Raw genomic sequence first — 13,418 nt, 5'->3', positions numbered from 1 at the left:
AACCCTTAAAATATACTCTAAAGGGGAAGAAGTGCAGTCCTTAAAGACACCCCTATAAGAGACAAGAGATACACATGAACCCCTTAAGCACAAAAGTCCTTCTAAAAAAACCCAAGATCTAAAGCAATAGTTTCCCTTAACTACTCCTAGCATCAAACCACCAACTCAATAGTTACTACTCCCCATCAAGATGTGGAAACACAATAATCGCACTTCCCGGTTGCAACTAAACCCACCAAATCTACCAAGGAGAATACTCTTAATGCCTTGAAAAAGAGTGATACTATCAAAAAACCAATGAACCTAAGCGATTTAGGAACCTAACCTCAACTCCACCAGATCCTCTAGCTCAGTTGAAACCTAACTTGAGGCTGAGAGAGTTAAAGGACCTTGCAGCGAAAATTATCAAAAACGAAATAAAACAATGATTGCATGCATTAAGGAATTTAGTAATAAAATCATGTGCCTTTCTTGCATCTATGCCCAAGTTGATGTTGGAATCATACCTTAGGAGTTTGATGAATTTTTAGAATGCTCACTCTCATGGAAGAGAAAGAACACCTCAACAAGTAATACAATTAGCACATAGATAACCTTCCAAGACTCATCCTTGACAAGAAAGCTAAGGAATGCCATTTGGTCCCCACATTCCATAACATGTCATGCCTCTAAACCATTGAGGAAATATCAGTACTAAAATAGAAAGGGGAGGGTGGAAACTCATTCGAGCAAGTATGGTACACTATGAGAGTCTCAATGGTGGTTGAAATTGAAAATCACCTCATGACCATTTCAGAGCAAAGACAAAGCTATATAGAAATCCAAAATTGACCCAACATATGTAGCTCTGATTTCCCTCTAAGTACTTGCCACTATACAAAGAGTCACACCAATAGGATGACTCTTAGACCTTCCCTAGCTCGACCAAATCCTCACAAAAGAATAGCTCCATGTTGGGAGTAGACCAGATCAAGGATGTGTGGTACTTGATGTTGCAACATATTTAACCCTATTTGCAAAATTACCACAACTTCTTAACACATATGTTGCGCTTCAATACTATCCAGCCTTCTGTCTCGATGGCTCACACCTTAGCAAAGTACTCCCATACCATAACTTACTCACTTATACATTACAATTTGTATGCAATAGAATTTATATTTATTTTTTTATATTTTTAAAATCCATACATACCACAAGATCAATATCCTTGCAACACTTGAAAGCATTGTGACATTTTTCATGCAGGGAGGGAGCAAGCAGAGCAACTGCTTACTAGTTGCTAGTAAGATTCTTGAAAAATTTTCAAAAATATAAATTTGTCAAATTCTGCTGCTTGTGTTCTCAATTTTAATCAAGCGAATATAGACAAATAGGTGACAAAGGTGATGCTCAAGGCAACAACAATGGAGCAATAGCTTGTTGACAACATAAGCACTTGAGAACACAAGAAGGCTGAAGACAAGGATATGAAAAAATCTTAACACACTCCACGGGCACACAAGAAGAAATCCGACAGCAAGAAGCTAATTTTGTCAAGTAAAGCTCACTCCACCTACTATCTAAAATTCTCTAGTGCTTCAACATTAAGTACAATGGTTGTCCATGAAATTTAAATGCACCTATTCATCAACAATAAGTCCTCTAATATTGAGGCTCATGGAATGATCATCCCTTAAGTATCTATCATTCTCAGCCCTTGAATTTTAACATTCTCCTATTTCTTTCAAAAGGACGAGGCCTCATTGTATGGAATCCCAAAAAAAAAGGAAAAATAAAAAATAGTGATTAGTTGAAAAGGTATCGATCAACAAGTTGAGAAGTTGTCAATTGAGAAGTTATCAATTGACGAGTTGATGGATTGGTAATTGAGGAGTCAATGAGTTGCCAAGTCATCAACAAATTAGTGGTTTGATAGATTGATGATGGGAGGACTAGGATCTTGAAAGTCAGCAAGTTCAATTTTCAGCATTGATAAGTTGTCAACTGTGAGTGGAAAAGTTGTTGATTAATGGATTGATGAGTTGGTGATTGATAATTAGCGAGTTGACAGTCGATGAGTTGACAATTAAAGTTGACTAGTTGACAACAAGAAGTTGGAAAATCGGGAGCCTCAAAGTTCAAGTTTTACGCACGAAAGGTTGAGAAGTGTCAACTAATGGATTGATAAGCTATCAATCAATGAGCTTGCCAATTGATGATTGATAGATTGACAATTAACATGTTTTGGCTTGATGGGTTGGTACTTGAAGAGTTCAAGGTTTCAAGCACTTGGCAAGTTATCAATTGATGAGGTCTCTATGTTGGCAAGCTAGGTTTGATGGGTTGAGCATTGAAATTTTATCAAATGATGAGAATGGAAAAGTCATCAATTGGCAAGTTGACAATTAATACATTTGCCAATCAACAAGTTGATAATTGATGAGTTGATAATTGATGAGTTGATAATTTCATGGGTTGGGACTAACAAATGGGTTTGACAAGTTCAACATTAGGCAATGATGTGTTGACAATTGATGAGTTGGTGATCAACAAGTTGATAATTGATGAGTTGAGAAGTTGTCGATTGATAAATTGTTAATTGACAAGTTAATGATAATTAACAATTATCGAGTTGTCAATTGATGAGTTGGTAATTGTCACATTGTCGATCGATGAGTTGATGATTGATAGGATGAGACACTATACATTTCTTCATTATTACCATTACTCACCATTGCCACTTAAGGAGGAGGCAAGGCAAAGATGCTGTGTGAGAAGGGCCACTATTGCAAGAAGAGTCACCAAGACTACCATACCACCATTGTCATGAGAGGAGGAGCCACCAAAGGACTTAATTATAGAAGAAGGTTTGCAATCAAAGGGCAACAATTAGTAGGTATGGCAAAGCTAATCATGCCCTTTTAATTTTCTTGAGTGAAAATTGCTTGTGAAATTTTCTTAGGGAGTGGGGGAGGAAGTGGGGGAGGAAGTGGAGCACTTAATGAGTCATGGTAACAAAAACCAATTGCCTACAATTGTCATTTTGGTCTGATGTAGTTCTTCTTAGAATATTTGAAGAAGATTCAATGTAATTGAAAACTTGTCAGTTATCAATTGTCAAACACCAACTCATTAATCGCCAATTGCTAATCATCCCAATCGTCAATTGTCAATCCCCAACTCATCAATGGTCAATTATCAACTCATCAATCGACAACTTGTTGATTGACAACTTTGACATACAAACCACCCCAAGCCATTACTCGCCAAGTCATTGATGGTCAACCTACCAAACCATAAGTTGTCAACAAGCAACTTTACGATTCCCAACTCCTCAACCCACAACCAATCAAATATCAACCCATTGATTGTTGATTTGATTGACAAGCTCTCAACTTATCAATTGGCACAAGGTTATCACAACTTATTGATTGTTGATTTGATCGACAAGTTCTCAACTTATCAATTAACACAAGGATGATTAGCACAGATCATGGTGGTGTGATACGGGACAAGAACCCAAGGATTAGGCCCAAGTATGATGAACATCACATGTGGAAGGTCACAAAGGTTGCCAATGAGATGAGTAGCATGACTTGGAGGTTGTGATGAGCAACACATGTAGGAGGCCGCCAAGGATGCCAATGTGACGAGCAACATAGGTGGAAGCTTGCCAAGGTTACCAGCATGATGAGTAGCATAGCATATGGAGCTGGACAATAACGTGAGGATAATCATGGAGAGGGCTTGTGGAGGGTCTACCCCACCTAAAGCACCTCATCTTTTTTGGGATTTTTTTGGCTTTTGAAATTTAAACTAATTAAATTTTTCACTTTAAAGACTTGTGTGTGGTTCATTTCCATGTAGATGATAACTCTAAAGACTTAAGGCTTTACGCATAGAAGTGATGTGTGGGGATTAAAGTCCTATTCCATGTGGATGGAGCTTTAAAGACCAAGGTTTTTCTATGCAAAACTGAAACCTAAGGCCTAATTCAAACAAAGAAATTTCTCGTTCTCCTTCTTCTTCCCTACCCAACTATTGGTTACCCCTTTTCCATACATGATATACCCATTTTTTGCTCTCTTTTATTCCAAGGTGTAAAATAATACCCCTTCCCATGTACAAAATATATGTCTCACTGATTTGCTCTCTCCTCCTTGAAATAACCCCCATTCATGTGTAGAAAAATATCTTTAACTCGTTTTAAGGAATAAATTGAAATAATATACCATTTTCGCAAGTCATTTGTCATGTTAGTCCAATTTATTTCCTTTCTCCTTATTCTAAATTATTTATTCTATTCTTATCCACGACATTGTTCAATGAGATAATTTTCAAGCAAAAGTTTAATCCTACTTAATGAATAAGTGAAGTGTAAGTACTCAACATCATTCAACTAGAAAATTAAAACTACAATTCATGTGCATTTTTGAGTTGATATGCATGCACCTCTCCATGTAAGTGACTACACAAGTGATGTATCACAATCTTGATAATGGAATTGAAAAATGTTGCTCTCACAAGCCCAATGTTGCAACCATGAATACACCCTTATTACTTCAAGGGGTTTGACACATGAAGCACTAGGCTACCTCTCACCTAGCCTACTCACATGCACACCCAAACATAGTGTGAACATAGTTACCAATACCTACCACATCATCATGGCTTGCTTGGCAAGTCGCACTCCATGATCTACACATATGCTTACTTGCTTGTCTCCTCACTCGTGTTGTTGCTATGCTTGAAGAAGTTGTCAAGGATAGCTCAAGGAGATGAAGATAGATAGAGGAAGCTTCACTTGCCACATCCCTCTACATATATATATATATATATATATATATATATATATATATACATACATATATATACATATATACATATATATATATATACATACATATATATACATATATACATATATATATATATACATACATATATATACATATATACATATATATATATATATACATACATATATATACATATATACATATATATATATATATACATATATATATACATATATGTATATATATATATATATATATATATATATATATATATATATATATGTATATATGTATATATATATATATATATATACATATATACATATATATATATATATATATATATATATATATATATATATATGTATATATGTATGTATATGTACAGTATATATGTATATATATGTATGTATATATACATATATATGTATATATATATATATATGTACATATACATATATATATACATATATATATATATACATATGTATATATATATGTATATGTATGTATGTATGTATGTATGTATGTATGTATGTATGTATGTATGTATGTATGTATGTATGTATGTATGTATGTATGTATGTATGTATTTCACACACTCTCACTATCACTTGTAATGCACCAAGGGAATAGATTCAAAAGAAGAGAAGAATGAAAGAGCTTGTCACCCAATGTCCCTCGCTCTCATACTCACTTTCTCCCTCATCCTTATTCTTTCAATTGCATGAAAAGATAAGCAAAAGCAAGAAGACCACAATTTTGCACACACATGAATGGCTTCTTCCATGATCACTTATCCTTTTTATACAATAGTTCTAGGGCTTCCCCCCCCCCCCCTTTTTATGCATCCAACCCACACTTTTTGCCTCACTGACAACACAGTGCATGCATTTTTGTGCTCCTGTGAGTCTCACTTAACTTCTAAAAATAACAATAGTTACAACTTGCACTGGAGTGAGCTAGACCCTTATTTTTACATTGATAAACATCCTTTTAAAAACAATCACAACAAGTCATGTCATTAGAAATATTTTCTATTTATACTTTATTAATGTTTCCATTCTTCTTATGCATGCTCCATTGAGAGGGTTAATAGTAGTCTATATTTTAAATATATTGCCAACATAGATATTAATCTCAATAATAACTAGACACCAAGGAAAGGATTTGTTAAGAAATACAAGATAGCCACATGGGGCGTAAATATAGCCTTCTTAAACTTACCCTTGAATGGGACCACATGGCACTACCCACTCATCCATAGTAGAATGTTCTCATGAAGGATCGTATGTGTTATGCTATCGCATTATTTGCTTCCATTCTTATAGATTGAGGGTGATTGCTTATCATGACCATTATGGCAGGTAGCTTTCTAAAGATTGTTGTAAATTTTGATCATTTGCTTGCACTGCAAATGAAAAAAAGGTAGTTAAATGATGTCTCTAGTTGTTTCCAAAGGATTCTTTTGGATGGGTTAATTGCTACACCTAGGTGTATGAGATAAAGATTATGCATTAGATTATAGTGCTACATCATTGACCATATGGATTGTCTATGAACACACATAGAGATATGGTTGACTTGATTGGTGCTTTTGATTTTTAACTTTATATGTCAAATTGATTCATATTCTCACCTTGGTGTGTGTTTATAATTGTTGCAATGATGATCTGCAGGCTTGGTATATGGCCATGCATATATGTTGGAGAGTGTACATAGTATTTCTAAGCTCTTTGGATGGCACCTCCAGATGCATGTTGTCATGTATCCTCTCATGCCTAATGCATATATTGCACAAGGCTTATCAAGAGACATGTCACAAGGGGGCTTGGAAAGGAGCCACAACTTTTTTATTTATTTTTGTGAAGTTCTCGCGTTCCCATGGAGGTGTTTGCCTTGAGTTGGGATGTAACACCACTCCTATATTGAAAGTATGTTTGAGGACAAGACACTTGCATACATTCATTGACATAGATAGAATGATCATTACATCAAATTTCCAGTCATTGGTGGAGCATACAAAGCATAGTCAAAAGGATATGGTGGATGATGATGATGTGGATATGTATGCTAGGAGCAATTTATTTGATGATTAGTAAGGACTTAATGATCGATGACCCGCACCACAAGGAGACCACCCTAGGTCATTACCATTTGCACAACATTTACATAGATGATGAGTGTAAGTCCACCTTGGGAGAGTCATAAAACATCATGGAAACAAGTCGCTTATTTATATTCAGGTTTCTATAGTGCTCCATATTCTAAGGAAATTGCAATATATGAGAGCTTTGATGTGGCAATGTCAATGGTTTTCATTATGAATTGAAGTAAAGCTTGAATGAAATTGGGATCAAATGGTCTCTATCTTGAAAGTGGTATTGGACTATGTGCTTTGTTTTAGTGCCCTTGCATAGCATGTTCAATGCACTCATGCACCTACTTGTTCAATCCATCCTAGCACATGGGTTTAGGGCTCAATATTATTTTTGTGTAATTGCAAAGCATGTATAACAAATTCATGCCCTCTTGCACAACTTATTAGATCCATCCACGGGCCATGCATTTAGGGTTTATGATTTTTGTGCCATTGTGTAGTGTGATTGATGAACTCTAACAAAGTTTACTTGTTGTATCCACCCACAACACATGGATTAAAGGTTTACACTAGAAAGCATATTCATACCTAGATATGACAACATCACACATGGTTTGGAGACCCTTAAAACATGCAATCTTGCACCTCACTTTGGATGGGTTTAGTGTATTTGATTTTTGTTGAAAAATTTGGTGAGGAGAACTCACTAAAAAACCCATGTTACTTAATAGGCATTAAAAATAGTTGCCATATTCATTTTGACATTATTTTCATGTTAGCTGTTCACCTTTACCATCTTCAAAAAACACACTTTACACACACACACACACACACACACACACACATATATATATATATATACACCCATCACTTTCATTTGCAAGCACATATTGAACTCATAGAGTAATTATTTATTGCCTTGGCCAATATGTATATTCCTCGATATAACAAAATGGTGTAAAATTTCAAGGGTCTTATTATACATACTTTTATAGTGAATATTTAATTTTAGGTATGAATTATTTGCATTTAATTTGGTTATGTTTGTTTTGAACCTCCATTCCAATGAATTATTTGTTGCTTAGAATACACATTACGCTCAAATCTCACCAAGATGTTTATATGTCACTTGGCATTTATCAAGAAGAGGGATGAGAAAAATGTCCTTAATTAAAAGAGTTGTAGAAATATGGGTTTTATAATAACCATTTTAAAAATATAGAATACATTTTTTTTTTCAAAAATCTAAGAAAATTCCAATTGTTGTTATTGTCAAGCATGAAACATGTTGGTAGAATTGAAATGCCGATGGGTGTGTTGCTAAAGTATCAAAGTATGATCATGTAGTGAAAGAAATGGTTTGTTGATTAGTGTTGTGTGTGGAAGGCTTTGTATAAATCATTGCAAGTTTGATAGGGTTAGCTTGGTAGAAGCGAAAGTGCATGAAGTGAAAAGATAAGTTTGTGGATCATCTACATTGTTCATAGTTGTTGAAGATGTGTACGGGTTGCTACGGCTGCAAAAGCTAGAGAGAAGTCCAGAGCCAAGCCCAGTTTCCTTGTACTCAATTCAAGCTTATAATACATAGCAACTTTCTCACCATATCTTTTAAGTTTAAATCATTGAGTTTTTGGCAAGCAAGTTCTGTTAATTCCCTTCCATAACTTCTGTGCACTCCGCAAACTTTCGCTCACACTCATCTTTGCAAGAAGTTGGTATCAGAGCAGATTAGTTTTCCATTTTTTATTTGAGAGAAGAAAGGTAGTAAGTGACACTGTGAGTGAGGCATGTGTGTGTCGTGTTCGCTGTTGAAGAGCATTAAATCCTCTCTTAAGTCCAGTAAAGTCCTATGGCTTCTTCAAAACAAAGTGGAAATGTCCTCTCTTCTGTATTCAAACATCTTTCTGAGTGCTACAAGTCATTGGGGAATTCAACCATCATCGTTGCTCAAAATGGATCTTGCCAGACATTGGTGCTTCTTACGTCTATGGTGAAAATGATATATTCAAGTTTAAAGCATCTACTCTGTATCAAGGAATACTTACTGTAGGAGACTCACTCTCACAAGACCAACATGTCAATCTTCTTTCTCTTGTTTATCCTAAAACACAAAAGCAACAAGCTAGAAAAGACTATCCTTACATCCACCTAGGATACATAGCAATAGGTATAATCCCTATGTTTAGGCGTGGCCTAAATGCCTCCTGTATGGCAGCAGTTCTTGACACCTGTCATATTAATTTACATGATATGATAGTAGGAGCAGTTGTTTCACCTCTTTCAAATGGTCCTATCTTTTTGAACTTCGTCCTAATTATGTTATAGCTATAGATGATCCCTATTTGCTTGAACTTCTAATGTTGCATATTAGAACTCTCGGCTTAGAAATGAAAGCTTCATTAACTCATTTAGCTATCCAATACCGTATGGTTTTTAGATGTATGTCTTTAGCAATACCAAGGGTTGTAGAAGGAGTAAATTCATCACATGATAAAGGTCAAACAATCATTATGAAGTCAGATGAAACTACTCATAAATTTCTTCCAAACTGTGTGAACTAGTCCGAAATAGAGTTGCTCCATGAATGGCAACTAGACATTTCTTCTATTCAAAAGAAGGAACTTCTCCCACCAAAAGTGATTAAGGTGCAGAATATCAAAGGAAAAACATTGCTACTTCCACAAAAGCAATTGCAGAATGGTTCTTTTCCCTTGCCGGAACCATCTCCTCAAAAGTCAGTCATACAACAACCTCTTCTCAGGATCTCACCATCCCAAAGAGCTAATACCCTCAAGTTTCACACTCAGTTATGTAACCATGATCAAATTATCTAAGGAGTATGTCAACATTGTTGAAAGTTGATAGAAAAAGCTGGTTCATCTTCAGGAGTAATAAATAATATCCAAGAATTTGAATTTGAAGGAAACCAATATAAGGCAGCCCCTTATCTTCTTCCACAGGACAATTCATCCTGGACAATAGAATTCCAAGCTGAAAATTGGACTCATCTTGCACTCATGGGATTGATTGAGAAGATAAAATCATTGCAACAAATTGTAGATCAACTTCTTCAGATCTGTCAGGCTACATAAGACTACCATTGTGAGGTCTACTCCAGTAACTCAGTCTACTATTGCACTATTGCCCTCTTCCCAAACAGTTACTGATTGGTCCACCTTCTCCAATAAAAGACCACAAAAAGGATGGACATCTCATTTTACCTCACCCGCTACAGAAACTCTAAATGTACACCAAGTTCTCTCTACAAATGGTAAAGAAAAAGAAATCATCCCCACAAGAGAAGGATCTTCAAATGCAAGCACATCTATCCCAAAAGACAAGGATATGTACTGTTACGAATCATTTCCAGATATTGAAAATGATCTAGAAAGCATTCTTTTAAAAGAAGTACAGCGAATCTATTATCCTATGATAGAAGATCTGGATGAAGAACTTCTTGACATTGGTTCTTCTTGAAAGGTGAGAAGGATTGAAGCTTGCACGTGAAAGCTATGGCGGGGAGAGCAAGAGCAAGAAAGAGAGAGACAAAAAAATGGGAACTCCAACAGTCACAATGTGTAACCGGGCCTTCCTTTATTCAAACTGTCACTAAAAGAATAAAGAATAAAGTGATGGGGGCGGGCGTCCGCCACCTACAGTGTGCAGTGGCGGTGACTATCAGTGTAGTAATATACGGGCAGCTAGGCGGAGGCGCCTTTACCCCCAACAACCTCCCACTTAAAGGCGAATCTGCCCTAGCAAGGAGTAAAAAGAAAAAGAAAAAAGACAATACAACATGTACACAAGTACAACAGGATGAGGAAAGACGTCATCTCATCCCACGCCCATCAACCTCCTGAGGAAGGCAAAGCGCTCTATAGAGAGGCTTTTCGTGAGCAGATCTGCAAGATTCTGGTTAGTCGAGATCTTGACAAGATCAACAGACTTGTCCTCAATGACCCCACGTATGAAGTGATACCTCACCTCAATGTGTTTCGTCTTTGCATGGAAGACCGGATTCTTGGCTAACTGAATAGCACTCATAGAATCCGAATCCAATGTAAGGATAGCATCAATACCAAGATCAGCCACCAAATGGCCTCCTTGCAAGCCTCAGTGGCTGCAACATACTCGGCCTCTGTAGTAGAAAGGGCCGTGAATTTCTGCACCCTGGACATGAAAGAAATAGCACCTCCAGCATATGTGAATACATAGCCAGAAGTGGACTTCCTACTATCGGCATGTCCTGCATAATCAAAGTCAGTGTACCCCACGACTCATGTATCCTAGCTGCCATAGCATATGCACATATCTGCAGTGCCCTTCAGGTACCTCATGATACCCTTCACGACATCCCAATGCTTCTTGCCAGGTGTAGCCATATAGTGTGCCACAACACACTGCAAAGGCAATATCTGGACGAGTGGCTATCATGGCATACATAAGACTACCCACTGTGGATGCATAGGGAATCTTGGCCATCTCGGCCCTCTACTCATCTGTCTGCAGAGGGCTTGTGATACCTTCACATAAGAAGGCAATGGACATGCAATAGGCTTTACGTCCTGCAAACGAAAGCACTCAAGGACTTTATGAATGTACTCCCTCTGTGACAAGTAGAGGAGTCCTTGATGCCTGTCACATCTAATGCGCATACCAAGTATGTGAGCAGCCTATCCCAGATCTTTCTTCTTAAAGCTCTTCTTGAGCTGAGCCTTAAGAGCATCTAGCTCATCATGAGCTTTCCTTGCTATCAGCATATCATCCACGTAGAGGACCAAAAACAATAAAGAACCATCATGGGCTTTCTTCGTGTAAAGACATGGATCCATAGCACTGTTGTTGTAGCCCTGTGACATAAAGGCATCAAACTTATGATACCACTTCCTAGGTGCCTATTTCAAGCCATAAAGTCTTTTCTTCAATTTACGCACTAGGTGCTCCCTGCCAGGTTCTACAAAGCCCTTAGGCTGCTCCATATAAATCTCATCATGCAAGTCCCCATGTAAGAAAGCCGTCTTGACATCCATCTGGTATAAATCCAAGCCAAGATGAGCAACTAAAGCCAAGACTAAGGGTCATCTTAACCACATAGAAAAGACCTCATCAAAGTCCACACCATGCTCCTACTTAAAACCCTTTGCTACCAATCTAGCCTTGTATGCCGGCTTGGGGTGTCCAAGGGTACTTTTCAGCTTGTACACCTACTTGCATGGCAAAGCCTTCTTGCCCGTAGGCAAGGAAACCAAATCCCAAGTGTCATTCTTATGCAAGGAGTCTATCTCAGACTGCATAGCCCTCTCCCAGGAGTGACTGTCACCCCTGCGCATAGCCTCATCATAAGTGAAGGGCTCTCCTGCATCTGTAACCAAGACATAATGCATCGAGGGCTGAAATCTATCAGGTGGACATCTGTCTCTAGTAGACCGTCTCACGGCAGGCTCTGCTGCCTGTCCAACGCCCTGACCATGAGCATCTGTTGCAGCTGTAGGCTGTCCAACTGGTTGTGCGGGAGATCTCGACTCCTCTTGAAATATGACCCTGCGGATCTCAACAACTCTCTCAGGCTGCCTATACATCTTGTCTTCATGGAAGACTACATCATGACTGCGGATGACTTTCCGCACCTGCGGATCCCAGAGATGGTAACCCATCTCGCCTGCATCCCCATCACCAAGGAAAATGCATCTAACACTCTTAGGATCCAGCTTACTTCTCTTGTCCCTAGGCACATGGAAAAATGCCTCACATCTAAAGACATGGAGATGCGCATAAGAGGGAGGTTTTCCAGTCCATACCTCCTCGGCAACCTGGAAATCCAAACCACTAGAAGGTGATCTATTTATGATATACACAGCTGTACTAACTGCCTCAGCCTAAAAGCTCTGTGGTAGGCCATCGTGGCTAAGCATACTACGTACACGCTCCTGGATGGTTCTATTCATCCGCTCAGACAAATCATTCTGGGGGGGGTGTAGGGGGCGCTCAACTGACGCTTAATACCCCTATCATCACATAACTGCTCAAAAGCACGTGAGACGTACTCACCCCCATTATCTGTCCTTAGGCATTTTAGCCTATATCCAGACTAGTTCTCAACCAATGCAAAGCCATCTCTGAAACACAGCCAAGACATCGGATTTCAGCTTAATGGGATAAGCCCAAACTTTCTATGAAAAATCATCTATGAAAGTAACAAAATACTTGGCACCACGCATAGACTGACAAGGCATGGGCCCACAGGCATCCGAATGTACCAATGCCAAGGGCTCACTCATACGTGGCCTACCAGACTTCTTATGCGTAGACCTAGTCTGCCTGTCATAAAGACAATGCTCACATGTATCAAAACATGCATAATCAAGGGGCGGTAAGTGTTGCAAACTAGAAAGCATTTTCATTCCCTTCAAAGACATATGGCCCAAATGGGCATACCAAAGAGATACATGTGGGATAGAACCCACATACAAAACATGATCAAGGGAAGAAGCTAATACAATCAAGGGATAGAGGCTGCCAGCCTTGGCACCTCTCGC

The sequence above is a fragment of the Lygodium microphyllum genome, chromosome 28, assembly GCF_053477565.2.
Source record: "Lygodium microphyllum isolate KBCC chromosome 28, Lygodium_microphyllum_v1.1.10, whole genome shotgun sequence".
Taxonomy (NCBI): domain Eukaryota; kingdom Viridiplantae; phylum Streptophyta; class Polypodiopsida; order Schizaeales; family Lygodiaceae; genus Lygodium; species Lygodium microphyllum.
Note: the sequence above shows the minus strand (reverse complement) of the source record.